The sequence below is a fragment of the Mauremys reevesii genome, linkage group 4 (assembly GCF_016161935.1).
Source record: "Mauremys reevesii isolate NIE-2019 linkage group 4, ASM1616193v1, whole genome shotgun sequence".
NCBI classification, from domain to species: Eukaryota; Metazoa; Chordata; order Testudines; family Geoemydidae; genus Mauremys; species Mauremys reevesii.
The window spans coordinates 4,339,654-4,360,737 of NC_052626.1; positions in this window are offsets into that span (position 1 = coordinate 4,339,654).

Sequence of the window (21,084 nt, forward strand, 5' to 3'; positions counted from 1 at the left end):
TAGAATGTAGATGGAAAGAGAAAAATATCACATTCATACAAATGTAGTCTGGTGCTTCCATATTTTTTCCCAAAAAATATTTTACATGGGAGGTTTTAACTCCATGCAATCTCTAGTTTTGCAGAATGTAGCAATTTTAGGCCAAAAATTGGATAAAACGTATTAAAACCCTGCCAACTGTGGGATCGCACTTTCGATAAATCAAGACTTCACTGATATGACAACAGGCAGTTAAGCTAACTATATGCATACCAATTTTCAGGCTGATACGGGCTAAAATACATCACTTATGAAAGTCAAAAAGCATTATTGTTACTAGAGAAATATGCTAACAGACTCTTGACTACAGTCATGTGCCGTACCCAGGTGCTCACTTAACCGCGCTTTTTCTGGAAATGTGCAAAACTTTGGCAGTAAAAATTCTAAAGGGACTAGAGAAGGATAAATGCTGTTTGAACTGGTATAAAAGGGGATGGGAACGCAGTAAAATAAGTGAGGAATTTCTTTACACAGCGGATAGCTAAGATCTGGAATGCACTGAGGAGCAAGAGCGGTAACGAGTGTGTGTTGATGTCAAAAAGAGTTAGACAACAGCTCAGTAGAAAAAAAATTGGGGCTGAAAAAATACTTCATGCTGCAGGACACACGAGGATGCATAGGGCTGGAAGGCAGAAGCGCTGGGTTCTCTGACACTGAATCTCTGCGTGAGCTTAGGCAAGTCTCCTAACTCTTTACATCTAACTGTGCTCCTCTCTAAAATGGGGATACTGGGGCCTTTTGGAAGTGCTGTCAGATCTCTGGATGTAAGCCAGTATATGAGGTAGTGAAGCCCTAACCCTCACCCAAACATTTCTTTTCCCCGCTCCCCAGTTCTTTGTGTGTCTCTGTTAGCCCCTGCAATGGGGTAGTCCGTGCCCAAGCCTACAGTGCCGAAGAACTCTCAGTCGGTGATGATGAGAAATGCACAGGGTTGGGGAAAGGGATAAAATATACAATCTATATTTTCCCCATCCAATAACTCTCTGCTATCCCCACCTTGGCTGGTGTCTTACAGGCATCACAGCAGAGATGGGGCCCGAGGGGAGCTGTGCAGGAGGAGAGGGAGCCGCTCAGAGACAGATCCTCACAGGTAAAGGGCGAGGAAGAAAGGGAGGGTGGGATAGGTCAGTGGTTTGAGCCTTAGCCTGCTAAACCCAGCGTTGTGAGTTCAATCCTTGAGGGGGCCACCTAGGGATCTGGGGTAAAATCAGTGCTTGGTCCTGCTAGTGAAGGCAGGGGCTGGACTCCATAGCCTTTCAGGGTCCCTTCCAGCTCTATGAGATAGATATTTCTCCATGTATTTAAGTACAGAGACAGACATGGGATAAACTAGCTCTAGGGGCTGGGAGGGCTGGCAGAAGCAGAGGAATGGGGATGTGCTAGCACAACAGAGCTGCCTGTAGGCTCACCACTCACTGAAGGGCACAGTCCTAGACTCTGCATGGATCCAGCACTGTGTCAGGAGCTGGAGGAGAGGGGCAGCTCCATGGTTTTCGCCATCCCAAGCACGGCAGTCAGGCAGCCTTTGGCAGCACGCCTGCGGGTGGTCCGCAGTCACACAGATTCAGTGGCGTTTCTGCAGGTGATCTGCTGGTCCCACGACTTCGGCATACTGGCCACCGAATGGCTGCTGAAGCCGCAGGACTGGCAGACCTCCCACAGGCATGCCGCCAAAGGCCGCCTGACTGCCGACCTCACAGCGACCGGCAGGCTGCCCCCCGCGGCTTGCCACCCCAGGCACGCGCTTGCTGCGCTGGTGGCTGGAGCCACCCCTGACAGGAGAGGCCAATACAAGGTGGTTTCTAAGCAGGAGGCTTTATGGAGGGCATTAGTACATGGCCAAGCTTGGAGTGGACCTGCTTGCTCAGCCCATGTCTCCTGCTAGGACCTACATCAATCCCATTCTCTGTAAAACAAACAACCCCCCTCCCAACAGAGAGACCCTGAGGAGAGGGACGTTCCCCAGATCCAGGGCACATGGTCAGCTCATTTCTCAATAAATAGTCTACGGACACTCTTCCATACCAGGCGGGATGTGAGTATGGTGGGTAAGAAACAGGGCTTGCATGGATCTGGCAGGAGTCAGTCATTGTCTGGAGGGGGAGAGAGGGAAGGAGACTTGAGAGAATGTTTCACAGACCTCCTCTAAAGAAGAAATGTGACAGCCAGAGCTCTCTGTAGACTTAAGCTGGGAAAAATGTGAAAAGGAAAACCTTTCGTGAAATGCACAGCTCTACTGAGGAAATTGAAATCCATGCTTGTGGTACACACATTTTTAGAAAAATAAAAACACTAAAGGGTTAATGTGTGCAATTTCTCTATTAAAATGATGTCCATTTAAGACCACCATTACTTTCATAATGGGAATTTAATGAGGAAAACATATTAGAGCATTATTAATTTTTTCATGTTAATTTAATGGGCTTTGTGCAGACATTTAGAGTGGGCATCATTAGTAAAAGAAAAAATTACATCAATTTAGAATCAAACCCTAAGGCTGCTGAAAAGTCAGGATCTAATTGTCAAAGCTTAAAATATTTCCAGCAAATCAATCTTTTTATGCAAGTAAAATAGCTTTCCATATGCAGCAATAGTTCAGCTGGTGCCTGTAGTTTCATATTAAACAAGGCAAGGACACACAAAAGGCATCACACATCTTAGCTTTGAAACCTGCATCACTGTGAGACAGGCTGATGGAGAGATGACGGGGACCAAACTACTTTAAGCTTCATAAAATCAGCGAGTTATTTTTCTTTTATTACTATTCAACCTGGGGTTGTACTTTCACCACATCTTAGGTACCACCAAAATCTGTGACTTGAAGAGGCTATCAGACATTGGAGCCTCTCCTCAGACTGTCTGATCCTTTCTGTGAGAAGTAGCAACTTCTAGGCTACTGTTTCAGGTCTTTTATAGAGTAGAAATATCCATGATGGCTCAATGTGTGTCCGCGGCAGACACTGTGCTTGTAGTAATAGATCTTTCCATTAAGTTCAATGTGAATCAGATGAACCCCCTCAAATTAGCCACAGGATAGGTGGCGGGCCCGATGGCAATTATTGTGGAATCACTGAATGGACCTGGAAGCAGATCTCTCTCCATCGAGAAGACACCACTGTGCTCAGATCCCATGGAGATGAGTGGGCTATAAAATCCTAAGCACACCAGGAACTGCTCAGATTTGAACATGAATACCAGAAAGCAAAACAGGAAGGCATGCATTTCATCGTGACATGGGAAAAGCTCCTCCCTGATTGTGTGAAAGAAGCACAGGGTATGAGTAGCACTGCCATTTTACAGTGTGGGATACTATGCGTTGTGAGGGACGTCAGAGTATATTCCTACTTCTCAGGAAGGAAGGGTGTTAGTGACTGTATATTCTGTATATTCTGTGCTGTCATGTGGGAAGGACAGAGGTTAGATGGGTTCTCTGGTTAAATGCACCTACCAGCTATTCTATTCTGGCACAGAATGTTAGCACCAAAACATGCGACTGAGCAAAGTTCTGCTGGAAGTGTCAGCTAGTATTTTAAGTATATTTGGCCTTTAGGGTATCATTTTGATTGTCAAATGCTTTCATTTTAAAAAGCTTAAGTAATGTACATTTCTTGACATTTTTTAAAATATATTCCTCTGCATTCTGAAGCAATTTGAAGGATATACCACCATGGTTGCTGGAAATAACCTCAATACATACGCAACGTTTTCAGCATTGCTGATATAAATACATTTATAATATAACATTTCTGCTCCAATCATTAAAGTGCTAAAGTTCCTCCGCGTAGCAATGAGAACTATTTTCAAATCTCCAGTGGTACACAAATTAAACAAACCCAATAGTGCATAATTCATTTCATAGCAAAACTTTACAAATTTTTAACATGTACAGTGTTTTTATCTCCCTAATAAAATACTTAAGTTGTAAATTATTTACATTAGTTTTGTTGCTCTGATGCATGAATCCAGCATTCAGAACTGCTAGTCAGTTACCATGATAGTCTGATTTCTAGCAGCAGTACTTCCCCATGGTAATTATCAATACACAGCTATCCAAACGGAGGCCGCACAGTAAGGGGAGCCAGACATATCAGTTTTTCAGTAGTTGTGAATTGTTTTTCCAGACCAGCTAGCAGTAAAAAATGTTAAATATTTTATCACATGAATAATATGTCTTAGTATTGGTCATCTGTTATTAATTTCTTATTTTGCTATCAAGTGTTTTATATTTCTTCATATAAAAAGAATTCTAATAACATTACAAAGATTTCTATTATATATACAAATGTAACACATCTAAATATACATATATTAACATTACTGAATGTAGGATAATATTCTATTATTTTGTTCTTCAGTGCCTTAATTCCGCAAACTATCCCCTAAGAATAGCCAGACTGGGTCAGACCATTGGTCCATCTAGCCCAGTACCTGTCTTCCAACAGTTGCCAATACCCAGCTTCTGGAAGTCCGAGTCTTAGGGATACCCAGAGCATAGGGTTGTATCCCTGACAGCATAGCAAATGGCCACTGATGGACCTATCTTCCAGGAACTTATCTAATTATTTTTTTTTTTTAGCCTAGTTATACTTTTAGCCTTCACAATATATCCCAGCAACGAGTTCCACAGGTTGATTGTGCATTGTGTGAAGCAGTACTTACTTTTGTTTGTTTTAAACCTGCTGCCTATTAATTTCATTTGGTGACCCCTGGTTTGTGTGTTATGTGAATGAGTAAATAACACTTCCTTATTCACTTTCTCAACACCAGTCATGATTTTATAGACCTCAATCATATTCCCCCACCCCCTTAGTCGTCTCTTTTCCAAGCTGAAAATTCCCAGTCTTTTTAATCTCTCCTCATATGGAAACTTGCTCCTAATCATTACTTACTCCTAATCATTTTTGTTGCCCTTCGCTGTACATCTCCCAATTCTAATATATCTTTTTTGAGATGGGGTGACCAGACCTGCAGGCAGTATTCAGCACAGCGCTTAGACGCATGCTCAAGTATTCCAGTGGGATGACTGATGTTCTTATGCATATGCTTTATGCGCCTTGCCTGGATTAGTATTTAAACTCATATTGCAGGTACCCAGCGTGGGACCTCCCTTACCTACTGGTAATGGAAAGGATGTATAACAAAGGGGCTCCGTCTCCATAATGTCAATATATAAATCCATGGTACCCCCCCACCTAGAATACTGTGTTATTATAATAATAATAATAATAATATTACCAGTATTCTAGCTAATAATAATAATAATATTTATTATTATTATTATTATTATTATTATTACCTAGAATATTGTGTGTAGCTGTGCTCACTCCATCTGAAAAAAAAGATACATTAGAACTGGAAAAGGTACAGAGAAATGCAGCAAAAAATGACTGGGGTATGGAACAGCTTTCATCGGAGCAGAGATTAAAAAGACTGGGCCTGTTCAGCTTAGAAAAGAGACAACTAGGGGTGGATATGATAGAGGTCTATAAAATCATGACTGGTGTGGAGAAGATGAAGAAGGAAGCGTTATTTATTCCGTCACACACCAGAAGAAGCAGGGGACATCCAGTGAAATGAATAGGTATGGGGAGATCTTGGTGGATCAGTAAATTGCCTGGACCACTACTGGTAATTGGAATATCAGTTATTATGCTTATTGTCAAGACAGCCAAGTCAGTCGGCCTTTAGTGGGCCTATGCAGCAGCCTTAGCGTAGCTCACCCAGGAGAGGAAGGGAGGGGAAGGGAGGAGGAGCCTTTCCCTGCATCCTTTCTGATAAGATCTCTGCTGAAATTGCAGAGGAATGTGTGTTTAGAAAACAGGGAGCTTATCTATATTTGCCCTCTGGGGTGTGTTTGTCAGGACCCTCAAGCATGCAGACTTTGCAAAAACACATCTGTCTAATTAACAGTCTGAGGAAATCTCTTGCTTAACCTTCAAAATTGCTCGCTTAAGCTTTTTTATTTATTTTTTTTTTTGATAGACGTGTCATTGTTGTGCTAACACAATAAATAAGTGGGGGAGAATCATAGAATCACAGAATATCAGGGTTGGAAAAGACCTCAGGAGATCATCTAGTCCAACCCCCTGCTCAAAGTTTGGGCTACTTTGGGCTAGTTGGATCCCTTTGTGGACACATCTTGGCAAACAAAAGCCTGGTTATCAGAAGACTCAAGATCCACACCAGATTTTGGTAATTACTGAGGGCTGAGGGTGTTTTACTAACTGGTTGTGGATGTGTGTAAGTGCTCGAGACTAAATAAAGTGTAGCTCTCAGGTGAGAACACTCATGTATTGTCCTTGTTGTGTCAACAACCTATTGACCAGACCGCCATGTCCCCATTGATTTATTTACTGTCACTGCCTTGCCAAGAGGAAAAGTTACCAAGACCTTTGGGTTCAGAAATCCCCAGGTAACAAATAGGCAGCAGGTTTAAAAGAAACACAAGGAAGTACTTCTTCATGCAACACACAGTCAGTCTTTGGAACTTGTTACCATGGGATATTGTGAAGGCCAAAAGTACAACTGAGTTCCTGGAGGATAGCTATGTCCATCAGTGGCTATTAGCCAAGATTGTCAGGGATGTAACCCCATGATCTGGGTGTCTCTAAGGCCTGGCCTACATGGGGAGGGAGGGATCAATCTAAGATATGCAACTTCAGCTATGAGAATAGCGTAGTTGAAGTCGACGCATCTTAGATTGACTTAGAATCACTTACTTCACGTCCTCGCGGTGCGGGATCGACGGCCGCTGCTCCCCCGTCAACTTTGCTTCCACCTCTTGCCGAGCTGGAGTTCAGCAGTCGATGGGAGAGCGATCAGGGATCGATTCATCACATCTGCACTACACGCAATAAATCGATCCCCGATAGATCGATCACTACCCGCCGATCCGGTGTGTAGTGTAGACATACCCTAAGCCTCTGACTGCCAGAATCTGGGAGCGGGCAACGGGATGGATCACTTGATAATTGCCCTGTTTTGTTCATTCTCTCTGAAGCCTCTGGCACTGGCCACTGTCAGTAGACAGGATACTGGGCTTGATGGACCATTGGCCTGACCCAGTTTGGCCATTCTTATGTTCTTGGATTTAGATGTCTGCTAAATAGCCAGTGCATTGGGATGACCTTTTGGTTTTATTGTCTGCTAAAAAGAGAGAGGCTTGGAATAATCCCCCAAATAACCTCTGTTTCCATTTCTGCATCTGGTGCTGGCAGCTCCGTTTTCATAATTCATAGTCTTCTCTCATGTTTTAGTAAATAATTTAGTAAATTGCAAGGGTACTGCCAAATAAAAACAAAAAACCAAACCAACCAAACATAAAACAAAGCTCAACACACAGTGGCATTCAGCCCTTGAAAACCAAGCACGGATGAATAATGCACACACATAAACATGTTTAATTTACAGAGTCAGATGCACTTTCATTAAGATTTTGCCTCCACTCACAGACACTCCCTAGTGTTCAGTATCTAGGCACAAAAGATGCATTGGGTGTGTCAGTATTCTCCTTGGGGCTGGAGAACACTCTGGGATAACAAAGGGGATCTGCTGAATTTCAGACAAAGAAGAGTTTGAGGAGTTCTGCCCTGCAGGTCAACAGCAGCAAAATACAGGTTAGGTGAAAAGGAAAATAACGAACATTGAAAAACTGCTTCCAACACACTGTTGTCCTCAGATTAAAAGAGAAAACGCTGTGCTCAGATCTCCATTGTTTCTCTGCTCTCCCATAGGTTTGATCCAAAGTGCCCAGAAGCCATTGGAAAGGCTTCCACTGATACCAATGGGCTCTGGGTCAGGTCCTGTGGCCCTGATTCTGCAAAGCATTTCAGTGGGTGTGTATCTTTAGGCACGTGGGTAGTGACTTCAGTGAGACTACTCATGTGCAAAGTTTCCCATGTTCTTTAGTAATGTGCTTGTTCAGGACCTACCTTCACAGACTTTCCATTAGTGTTGGTTGAAGTTGTAGAAGAATAGCGACAGCTGGAATCCATCGTGCAAAACTGATGGAACATAAGAACAGCCGTACATGGTCAGACCAAAGGTCCATCTAGCACAGTATCCTGTCTACCGGCAGTGGCCAATGCCAGGTGCCCCAGAGGGAGTGAATCTAACAGGCAATGATCAAGTGATCTCTCTCCTGCCATCCATCTCCACCCTCTGACAAACAGAGGCTAGGGACACCATTCTTACCCATCCTGGCTAATAGCCATTTATGGACTTCGCCACCATGAATTTATCCAGTTCTCTTTTAAACGCTGTTATAGTCCTAGCCTTCACAACCTCCTCCAGCAAGGATCTCCACAGGTTGACTGTGCGCTGAGTGAAGAAGAACTTCCTTTTATTTGTTTTACACCTGCTGCCCATTAATTTCATTTGGAATCTATGGAATTTATCAGTAAAATATGATACCAGAAATTGACTCCTGCACGTCAGATGTGTCAGACACAGAATACACAGTGGTATGATGTGGCTGACAGACTCCATTGGCATGAGGTCAGGACAGCCATACTCCTCAGTGCTGGAATACTTCACATCTCTCTTTTTGCACGGTGCAGCACCCAGTCTGTAATGTAGAGCACCAAGTAACTACAGAAATAAATGCATATTGAAAGTAACAGTTATGTGCCCCGCTAGCGAGGCGATTTACCCCATACTTGGCCAGCTGCCTTCGACGCCATCAGGCCAGCAGTGGTTCATTTGAGGTCAGAGGTATTCTACTGCATACTCCTTATTTGACTTCCAAGGCAGCTGCTGTTATTCAGCAGAGTTTAACTCCTCTGGTCTGAGCCAAAGCCCACTGCAATCTGGATGTGGGAATAAATAATCTGAGCTAAAACTTTGGCTCTAGGGGGGGTTGATCCTGCCCCAGTGAACTCAGGAGCAGGATTAGGCTCCATATGGACGGTCACTGGTCTCATTCAGTTCTAAATGAGAGCTGAACAAACAGTGCTTTCTCCTCAGTAGCATGGTGCAATACTTTAACCGTCTCAATATTCAGTAGTATAATTAGGTGGGATGCATAACGAAATGAGGGTGTGTAGGAGGAGAAGCAGGGGCTGTGGAATGCTATAGATTTGCCCCCTCCACACCTGATTGTCCTCTTAGGTACCCTCCACACACACACACGCACACACACACACACCAGTCCCTAGACCCACCCCCCCTCCCTCCAAATTTGGGAGAGCGGCACTGCAATCTGCATGTGGGGCAGCTGTGCTACTTAGATTTTGCCTGGCTGCCCCTCCATTGTGTCAGAGGGGCAGCTGGCCCAGATGTGAGTGAGTGGCATTGCAACCTGGTGCTCAGGATTACAGCACCTACCACTCAGTTTTAGCCCAGGCAAGAAGAGGGTGGGCCATGGCCCAGGTGCACTGCCCCTCTCCTGCCCTCCCCACCCCCCCTGCCTTGCAGCCTATGAGAAGAAGCAACAAGCCACATTAAAGAGAGAGACAGGTTTAGGTTTAGGTATTGGCCTGAGACCAGGAAAGTTCTGCCAGCTGTTTCCTGCTCTGTAAAGTCCCCCATTGTTTCCAGGGGGCTTGGGATCAGGCCTCTCCATCCATTATAAGGAAAAGCTAGGTGTTCTGTGCTGTATGGGCAAATCAGCATGATAGACACACAAGAGAAGAAACCTCTTAACAGGTCCAGCAGGTAAAGCCTCAGGCGTTTTGGAGAGCAAGTGCCCAATTTTACAAGTACAAGTGAAACTTCCATGGTCCTCCTGGTCACTTCAATCTCCTGGTCTCCTATGGCCATGAGGCATGGTATATTGACTGGTGGGCCAAGTTCAAGGCATGCAGCAGAAATGAGGCTCTCAGTGCACTGCTGAGCACACAAGACTTCAATGCTGAAGTGACAGTCGGCCCTGCTGACACTTCCTGATAAGAGAGTCGATCCAAGGCAGAGCACAGTAATCTCACCCACTTACGGCATTTGAGCCAGAAAATCTCATGGAAACCATCCATTTGGAGGCTTTGTGCCTGTAGATGTGCTCCACAGTTTACACCAGTTCTTAACACTTGCACAACTAACATCGCCCGGTGACTGAGTTGCTACCCTTCATGTCAGTTGCTCAGCTTTCTACTTGAAACAGGTCTACGCTACAGTCTTCTGCTAGCATAGATCTGTTGGTCAGGGATGAGACAAGGTGTGATCCCTGACCCACATAGTTGTGATAGCAAAAAAGTCTAGTGTAGACACAGCTATACCAGCAAAAATGCACTTTTGTCTGGATCCTGCCTCAAGCTTTTACCTCTCCTGGGGTGGAATTCCATGCCTCTCCCACTCTAAGGGTATGTCTTCACTACCAGCTGGATCAGCGGGCAGCGATCGATCCAGCGGGGGTCCATTTATCGCGTCTAGTCTAGATGCAATAAATTGACCGCCAAGCACTCTCCCGTCGACTCCTGTATTCCAGCTCGGCAAGAGGCTCAGGCAGAGTTGACGGGGGTGCGGCAGCAGTCGACTCACCGCAGTGAAGACACCACGGTAAGTCAATCTAAGTACGTTGACTTCAGCTACGTTATTCACTAGCTGAAGTTGCGTAACTTAGATCGATCCCCTCCCAGTATAGACCAGGCCTAAGACTAGACCCTGAACTGTAGCATCCTGTGTATCAACCATGCTTAACCCTGCATCTCCAATGGCTTTTGGCACCTGCCATTCTTCCCTTTAGGCATCTGTGACCAGTAGAGAACAGTGGTGTTCAGGGGTATGGATAGCTCAGTGGTTTGAGCATTGGCCTCCTAAACCCAGGGTTGTGAGCTCAATCCTTGAGGGGGCCACTTAGGGATCTGGGGCAAAATCAGTACTTGGTCCTGCTAGTGAAGGCAGGAGGCTGGACTCAATGACCTTTCTAGGTCCCTTACAGCTCTATGAGATAGGTATATCTCTATGTATTATATTATAGTGGGCAGACAGCTTAAACCAAAGTACAGTGTATTTTTAAACATTTTGAGAATAAGGATTTTCGAATAGAAGTCTACACACATCTATCTTACCTATAGGCTCACTTTCCCCTAGGCAGGCCTAATTACCCCAGACACTGCTAGTGGGTTCTGTCTCAGCCTCGTTTCCCCAAACAACTCCCTCGTGTGTGTGTGTGTGTGTGAGAGAGAGAGAGAGAGAACTCCTTTATGCTCTGCTATAATTCCTTTGTTCTCCTGAGTTCCCTGGGTTTGGCCCTTCTGGGGACAATGGGCCATGCAGGCCCAGCAGCAGATTGAACCAAAGTTCTTGGAGCTAATGGGTCTGCCATTGTCCCATAACGCCATTCATGTGTTTGCTGAAGGGTGGTTTATCTTAAGTTATTCTCTTTTCCTTCTACTTCTTTTTCCCCTGACAGGCCCTTTTTACACTAAATGAAAATATTCCTACAGTAATATCCCAATAACAAGGTCAACATTCATTATTCATAAACTATGATAGAGCAGTTCCAAATCCACCACAACCATATTAGCCCTTTTCCCACAGTGTCATACTGGGAGGTCATGTTGCATTGCTTGGCCTCTGTTTCACCTAAATCCTTTTCTGAATCCCTGCTTTCCAGGCCACAGCTCCCCATTCCAGTGATTCCTAGGAATATGACTGTGTTTGTTTGAATGGGTCCAGCTTAGCAGCCATTCCAGTTTTCTCTGTGTGACTGCTCTGTCTTTGGTTACACTCCACCATTCTTTCTCATCCATAAATTCTCAGCAGCAATTTTATATTTACCTCCAGATCTTTGATGAAAATGTGGAACAGCACTGGGCCTACTATCAATCCCTGCAGAACCCCATTAGAAAACCCCCTAATGGATCATTCCCCGTTGACAACTAGTTTTTGAGATCTGCCCGTTCTTAATCCGTTCAACATATACTTTTATTGATGTTGTATAGTGCTAATTTTTTAATCAGAATGTCACGCAGTACTAAGTCAAATGCCTCATCAAAGTGTAGATATGTTACATCTATGCAGTTGTGTTATCTCACTTGTTGCCATTAGATCATAAGCTCTTCCGAGCAGCGCCAGTCTTCCTATGTCTGTATAGCATCTAGCTCATTGTAATACTGGTAGCTAATAACAATCAATATTGAAAATACTGTATAAACTATTGCATGTATCTGCTAGCAACCATCCAGAAACTGCTCAAATGAGTCCACGTGCCATTGCTTTGAAGCTGGATGACAATTTTCAGTCTTTCCTGGCTCACTTTTCTTTCTGGTGCTTTTCTAGAAAACAGATGGAAGTCCCCCCAGGAAATTGTATGAGACATCCTGGATTTACTTCTGCTAGGCATTGTAGTTTTGTTTCAAAGACAGATTACAGAGCAACATGCCATTTGAACCTGTCTACTGTCAGCCTGCTTTTTGTTCATTCATTCCATGGATCTGTAGCCATAACATAGGTAACCTTGTCTACTAGAGGAGAACACGTTGATACTTTGCCTAGTACTGCGGCACTGAATTTTATCTGGGGCTATTTGACACATGGTAACTAGATAATTAACAAAGACAATCTGTGTTTTAAATGGAAATGTTATGTCTAAATAAAAAAAACCTTTTTCTGCAAGCCATGAAAACTTCTAAGTGGTGTCCAGCAATGATATCTGGACATTCTTTACATGCAGAGCAGTTAACATTACCCACCTATTAGGTGCATCAGAAAGACTTCTTGAAATAGGATATCATGGTTATATGGAAAAATCTCTTTGCCTCTACATGCATCTACAATATATTGGTGGCTTTGTTTTGAGTTTTGATACCATGATTAACTCTGTGTAGTGGGGCAGACAAAGGGTTAATAGCAGTCCCTGGAGAGGCTGCGCAGAACCCAGCCAATCAGAGAAGGCTTAGAAGCAGCCAGTCAGGGCCTGGCTGGGCCCTATATAAAGGCTGCAAAGCAGAGGAGACAGGGAGTCTCTCCCTGACCTGCAAGGGAGGAGGACTGGCTCCCAGGGATAGCACCTTAATAGAGCAGTGCTGGGCGGGCTCAGGGGAGCAGAGGGTGAGCTCCAGCCTGTTATCTGCAGTCCCTGATAGAAAGGGCCAAGAAGGTGCAAGGGCCAAAGGGAAGTGGTGCAGGGAGTGTGAGCAGTAGAGGGGAGAGAAGGAGGGTAGGACATGGCTGCCACCAGAGGGTCCCTGGCCTGGGACCCAGAGTAATGGGAGGGCCTGGGTCCGTCCCCCCCCCCCACTCCCTTGCACTGCACCTGGCCATAGAGGAGTGTGGCCTGATACAGACTGGGGCTGGCCCCTGAGGCTGGGGGCTAGACTCTGGGGCAGCAGGTGGCCATGAGGACAGGTGCAGACTGAGGATTGTGGATACCCCCGGAAGGGGAGAGAACCGAGTGGAGCGCAGCTGGAGGGCTGCGTCCAGAAGAGGACGCCACAGGCCAGCGAGCAACACGGGTCCCAGACAAACAGCAGAACAGACAATGGGAGAGACACCATCTGCAGGGGGTGCTCCATGGCTAGGACAGAGCTAATTCCCGGGGCAACCAGCAGGCGGCGCTGCGGTGGTGAGTCTGCACCCCATTACACCCTGGTTGTCTCCACTCCATTGCTGATTCAAGTCACTGCTGTTGTAAGATAACATTAGCTGTTTTGCAGATAAAGTTGTTTGGATTTGGGCCAGGTTTTCTGCATTCTTGATAACAGATGTATAGCGAGCTGACAAATGCAAGTCTGTACAGCACCTTGCACAATGAGGCCCTGGCCGGGTTGGCCTCTAAGCACTCCAGCAATGTCACTGTTTAATAATATCTTCTCTGCTGATGTTTTGCCTCACTGAGGTACTGGCGGTGTTGGGAGAACTTTAGACCACAACCTGTGCATTAGACCTATACCCTTCCTGGGTAACGGAGGCCAAGAGAAAAGTCCGGTTCTATTAATGGAGATTGTCAATACCTCCATAAATGAAAGTGGGTTCCCACTGGCTTTGAAGCAGGCTTGCGTTTACCCTTTGCCCAAGAAGTTTGCATGTAGGATTGACTTCTAGCCTTTGTTATTTGAGTGGGAAGATTGTGGTGAAACTGGTTTTTAAGGCCCAGCTTGACAAAGCCCTGGCTGGGATGATTATTTGGGGATTGGTCCTTCTTTGAACAGGGAGTTGGACTAGATGACCTCCTGAGGTCTCTTCCTACCCTGATCTTCTATGAGTCTATGAACTGCTCAAAACAATACCTAGCTCTTGGACCCTTGTCACTCTGGTTACAGGCTGGATGTGGTACTGAAGTGGTGATTACTTTTCTGGCCAGCAATCTCTTAGCAATGGTAATGACCTAGAGTCTATGCTGATATATTCAGATCTGTCACCTGCCTTCAGTACTGTGCATTCTGAGGTGGTGGTGACTCATTCGCAGGATGGACTCAGGAGGCTGCTCTGGAATAGTCATGTTGCCTCTTGGTAGAGGAATCCAAAGGTCCAAAACTGCACATCTACCTCAAATGGCTTCTTGTGCTGGGTGCCGCAAGGTTCCATCTTGTTTCACTTGCATATGAGACCACTGTGGGTCATGATGTTCTCAATATACTGAGGACACCTGGCTTAGTATATTCCTATCAGCTATCCAAGAGAAGTGATTTGAATGTCTGACTCAGTGTTTGGTAGAGTCAGTCTCAGCCTTACATACACACTGTTCCAAACTGAAGTCTGGTTTTATTGTATAACTCCTCCCCCCAGGTGCGACTGAAACCTCCTCCCTGGTGCTTGGTACTTGGAGTGGTTTCTCCACTGTCCTTACATGGGCTGGGTCCTGGGTTCTCTTTTTGTGACCCCTGGTGCCTCCAGCCAAGGTGACTCTCACCATGCTAATTACACAAGGGATGCTGTCCCTTAGGAAAATGGCGAATGCTACCACTTCTGGCCAGGACACAAGGAACAATAAAGTACATCAGCACAATCCTCAGTACGGAAATGACCCATCCCCAAAAGAATATAACAAAGAGGGACTTTACTGGGAGCAGGAACATAGGATCCAGGACAGGAAAGGGTTAGGGTTAACTAATAAATACTAAACATTAATAAATCAACAAATATTCCACCTTCCAGGATTCACAAGATATCTCAACCCCCATCTCCCTCCTTGGCAGCTTCCCAGGCTGATCCTACACTGAGGATGAAGCCAGTCATGAGTGCTGCAGTGCTGTGAATGTTGGTCAGCTTACACAAATGGACAAAAGGATCCTCGTACAGCAGGGGTGGGCAAACCTTTTGGCCTGAGGGCCACATTGGGGTTGCAAAACTGTATGGAGGGCTGGGTAGGGAAGGCTGTGCCTCCCCAAATAGCCTGGCTCCCCATGTGCCCCTGACTGCCCCTCTCAGAACCCCCGACCCCCTCCAACCCCCCCCGCTCCTTCTCCCCTGACTCCCCCTCCCAGGATCCCTCACCCCTAACCACTTCCCCAGAAGCCCACCCCATGCAACCCCCGTTCCCTGTCCCCTGACTGCCCCCTCCTGCCCCCACCTCTAACCACCCCCAGAAGCCCACCCCATGCAACCCCCGTTCCCTGTCCCCTGACTGCCCCCTCCTGCCCCCACCTCTAACCACCACCCCCCACTCCCTGTCCCCTGACTGCCCTGACCCCTATCCACACCCCCGCCCCCTGACAGGTGCCCCGGGACTCCCACACTTATCCAACCCCCTCTGTTCCCCGTCCCCAGACCCCGATCCACACCCCAGCCCCCGACAGGCCGCCTGAGACCCCATTCCTATCCAACACCCCTGTTCCCTCTCCCCTGACGGCTCCCCGCCACAGAACCTCCACCCCAACTCCCCGCCCCCAGCCCCCTTACCAAGTCACTCAGAGCAGCATGTCTGGCAGTCGTGCCGCCCAGCTGGAGCCAGCCGTGCTCCCTGTGTGGCTGCGGGGAATTGAGGACAGCAGGGGAGGGGCCGGGGTCTAGCCTCCCTGGCTGGGAGCTCAAGGGCCGGGCAGGACGGTCCTGCGGGCCATAGTTTGCCCACCTCTGTCTTACAGCATCTTCATCCCAGGTGGGGCAGAGTCCTCTCCTGGCTCCCTGGTCTGGAGTCTATGGAGGTCTCAGCTGGCTCTTGGTAGGTAGCACTAGGTAGGTCTCAGTGTGTCACCCAGGAGCCAGCAAACTCCAAGTGTGAGTTTATTGCTGAAAGTTTAGTTTAGTATACATTTTAGATCTGGAAAAATCTGAAAGTACAGAGCTAGTGAGATAATGCTCTCGCAAGGCAGACCAGTCAATCCACTTTGAAACAGGATGTGGCTTTCACAGGTGTGGCAAAGGAGTCTGGCTCAGAAGTGGACTGGCTTGACTTGTTCTTGAGCATCTGGGGGGCCTGCTTTTCTTACGCTTCTTCTAAGTCTCCTGCGTAAGCCTGTGAATTCTCTTTTGACACCACCTTTTACTCGCTGATGAAAACCACCAGTAACTTGGAGTGCAATTATAGGCTTGTTAGATAAAAAAGAAAGCTAAAGGCAGTGGCATCACCCCAGAAAGGGCTGCACAAAACTGCCATCCAGCTAGCAATGGGATTTATAACAGGTGTAGTTAGTGACTTCATAGACACTCTCACACACTAAGGCTGAAATCCTGGCCCCAGTGAAGTCATTGGAGGCTTTGTTATGGACTTCAGTGGGGCCTGGATTTCACCTTAGATCTTTTTAAAACACCATTATGTATTTTTAAAGCGAGTACCAGACGAACTGGAGCACAAAGCACTGAAGGGGCACTGCTGGCCTATTTAGGAGCCAGATCCATAGCTAATGTAGCTCACTCTAGCTTAATTGTTTTGAAGGGAGCTCCACCAATTTATACTGGCACACAGGATTTAAATTCAGCCGGAGCACAGTTCCAAACACTCTGACGCCCCAAGCCCCAATGTGCTCCCTGCCACAGGGCTAAAGTCTCAGACCCCAGTGCTCCCCCCATCCCTGTGGGGCCAGGTGCACCCTGTCACAGGCCACTTGTTCAATAACATGCTAAGCAACAGGAATAAAGATGTCAGAATCTGGCGCTGAGTATTTGGTCTGTTAAAATTTAGGTTACAGTCTCACCATTGAGTGGCAAAATAATTCATTTACTCCTCCTCTGTTTTTTCTGCCTGTGGGAGTGAGAAGCATTTCCCCCACTAAGGACTGCAGATATGTCACTGCGTGCTGCCCTGCAGAACCATGTACATCACTGTGACATTCCGGGGTGCACACCAGACCAGTGAGGGGCTGTGTCACCCCTGCCCTGCAACCTGGGGTGCCTCACAATGCATTGATACTGCAGCTCCCAGGCCAGCCCCTCACAAATAGCCAAACAGCATGTACCCCACACCCTGAAAGTCTGTGTATAGCTGCAGCCCTCGTCCAGCACACTCCAGTCACACTCCGCCTTCCACCAGCCTTGGTTACCACTTTCAGGGTGATCCCATGCACCCCCAGTCCCGAATTTTCCCCACACATTGGTTCTGCACTATCCCAACTACTCCTAGGCAGTTCAGATATTTTAGGGACTTGCCTCTCTAAGGAGATCAGTATACAATATTTGCGACTTTAAATGGAATTATCCAAACAATTCACAGTGCTGGATTAGTTTTTCTTAGAGAATAAAATAAGTTACTTTAAATCTCTCCCTTTGAAGTTAAAAACAGTACAAAAATAAGGCATTAAAGTCAGAAATGGTTACAAGAGAAATAAAGATAAAATGCTTCCTAGTACTAAATCTTAACAAACTAGACTTGGCTCAAGGTGAAATCCCCCACCACAGGTTTCAAGTAACATTGTTGACCAAATTCTCAGGCCAGGATCTGCTCCCAAAATCCAAAGTCTGCACTTTTACCACTCGTTTTAGGTGAAAGGAAAATGGGAGGGGGAGGTAACTTGGGGTGTTCTGCCCCCTCACTTTTATAGTCCAGACCTCCTTTGAAGTGCATTTTCCAGAGCGTTACCCCTGGATAAAGTTTATTTCCACTGTGGGGATAGAGATGAGAAGTCTGATGGTGAAAGAGGTTCCATGCTGCTATGTGCTAAGATACAAATTTGTTTGTTCCTGCCCCCTTTACTTGCCAAAGAAAGGCCACTTGCAGAGTGCTTGCCCATCAGCCTTGACACCTGGCTAGAGCCATCAGCTTGTCCTTTGCCTTTGAGAAACTGCTTTACCCAGAGTTGACTGGTAAACACATTTCAGACCTAATTTCAGTGTATGTTTATAACGTTATATATAATGTTCCTATGCACATTTCAACATATTATTGATCAGTGAGTTATTTTTCAAAGGATACTTCACAAGGTATATTTTGTACGACAGTTATTACAATAGCCTGTAGGGTGTGATTGCAGGGGTGCATTTGGTCACAATCACATCCCTGTGTTTGTTGCTAGAATAAACCCTTGTGAATAAGTGTACAGCACAAGCCCTTGTTTATGCTGTCCAGTTAGAACATTTCCAAATTGCTGTTCAAATCATGTTTCTGACACAAATTGAGAAGCTGGTGTCTTGACTGCGTATCGTGCTTCCTTCTGTACAGGCACAGGTGACTGGAGGGGATACATCTCAGTTGAGTGGTGATAATGTGACATTGAGTCTTTCCAAGAAATTAGTGTACACAGACACATTTCCTATATCTCCTTGGTGCAAGGGCCTGATCTAATTATTATTTATATTGCAATAGCTCCTAAAGACCTGAACCGCTTTGGGCCCCAGGGTGCAAGGTGCTATAAAAAGATGTAAAAATGGCAATTCCTGTGCCAAAGAGCTCACGGTCGAATAGAAAGAGATGGCAGGTGGATGAGACAAGCAAGCAAGCAGAGGACTGAGTGGAGAGACGGTGTAACAAATCGAATAGGCTTTGTGCAGGTCTCAAGCAGTCAGAAGCAATGATCACAACTCCCTGGCTGCCCTCAGGTTGCCGTTTCTAGTAGGTATCAGGGCAAAGGGGAGTTCTGAGAAGTGACCTGGAGGACAGGTTTGAACTGGGGATGTTTTCCCACACGTGCTTGCCAGAGAAGTGGGTGGGTCGGCTGGCATAATAGGAGTTCAAAGGGTCTTGGCGCAGATTTTCTATGGCTACAGTTGACACATGTTAGGTAGCTTATTACTAAGCAACATGAGCAACGTAACCACTGTTTGCAGACGTGGGTGCTGTGTAATCAGTGTTCATGGTGTTTTCCCGGGGGACAAACTAATGCCTTCAGTGCCGTAGTGACACACGTTAATGGTGCACAGAAATCGCTAATGACTTCTTCTCTGCTCCATGTTCGGCTGCATTGCTCCAAGTCCTTGTTTTCAAATGCTGACTCACATCAAAGGTAGATAGTGCTAAACCACAGAGGGCAATGTAGCTTCAGGTTCCAGTGCTATCATCAGTACAGCCTGTCCCAGTAAGGGCACCTGCAGTCAGGTTTCCAGCTCCACTGTCATCACCTCCCTTGGGCTGAGACCTGTGTCTCTCTCCCCCTGTCTGGGGTATTTCCAGGCTTCATGGTTCCCTGCCTACACTGTGAATTCCCCAGCAAAGTCAGACGGCTTAAGCAGGCCTGCTCTGCTTTGCTCCTCAGAGGCTAAAAACAGCATCATTGCCACAGTTACAAGTTACCACTGTTGCCTGATCTATTGGTTAGGTTATTTAGATTTCCCAGTTTAACAATTCGTGCTTTGGCTGGGTACAACTTGCAACAGTATCACAGTTACTGTGAAATTTGCGGGCCCCGGTGACTGCAGGAGAGACTCACACTGAGGAAAGACCTTCTGAATTTGGAATAGTTTATTAGCTTAATTAGTAATATCACAAACACTACAACATAGTAAAACAGGGAGAGTCATATAGAATGTCCAGCAATCTCATACTTGCACCATGCTTTGCTGGAGAGCCGCGTAGCAGGTAAGATGACCCAACGTTCCAGGAAATCTTCGTGTAGTGTTTGGGCCAGTGCCACCTTTTATCATAGATTGGGCATTGCAGGTGTTAGCTCATGTGTGTTCAGTAGGGGGTTTCAGCCCTTTTTCCATATTTGTATTTCCCCACCTATTAATGTTGGAGTATCCTCCTTCCACAGGTCACTAAATCCATTACCTAAAACTTACCAGCTTACATGTCATTTTTACTAACTGTATCATTCTTGTGATTGAATGTCTCATAATGTTCCTAACTTAACAATATCTAAAGCTGGTATATACTTGCAGTTACCTGCCAGCAATGTAGCAGCACTTACTTGAAACATCATTCTCTCTTGTGACCTCTTGATGTATAAGCTCATTTGTGAGTTAGTTACTTGTGCTAAGACTTAGGCCTTAGGCCTCAATTAGGTTGGCGAAGCTATTATCTTATGATCCAGAGACCTGTAGGCTTCTGCATTACTGGCTTAATTAATACCTATTGCTTACCAATATGCCTATATGACTGGCTACAAATTAACTGGGTACGTCACTTTTAAGGAAGTACATTTATACCTAAGGTAAAAGCATTGAAGAGAAAATATTAAAAGAACCTGTATGCATGCTAATACATTCGTCAGAATCACCTCGACTGCAGCAAGGGGTCTGGCCTGTGAGCAGTGCTTCACACCCCACCGATGGGTTTCTCTGTGCTCACAAGTTCATAACAGCTATTAACTCAGAACAAGCCCCACCATGAAGCTGAGAGTCACTCCTTTATCCAGTTCTGTGTCTTTGACCTGCACAGATCATGAATAGGTCTTAAGCCAAACAGTGGGTTTCTCCTCAAGGTGTAGCTTCAAAAGGATGGGTCTGGAGGTGAGTAATTTGCTTTCCAGTCCTCCCAAGTATTTTCTAGGAAGCCTTTTTTCCATTTAGTTTTTGCAGCAGAACTATGATCTTGTAAGAGAGCAAAGAAATCGGAGCCTTGTACTGGCTCCGATTTCAGCATGTTGGAGAAGGTACGGCAAACACCCAGCATGAAATCCTGCCTCCATTCATCACTGCCTTAAGAGCATCAGTTGCGTGGCCATTCTACTTTAATGTATCCATAGACTAGCTAGACCAGAGGTTGTCCTTCTGATTGTTGTTTTAACTCTCTTCTTTTTTTAAGCACAAAAGGGAATTTATAGGACATAACGTACATCAAATCCTCTTCAACTGGCT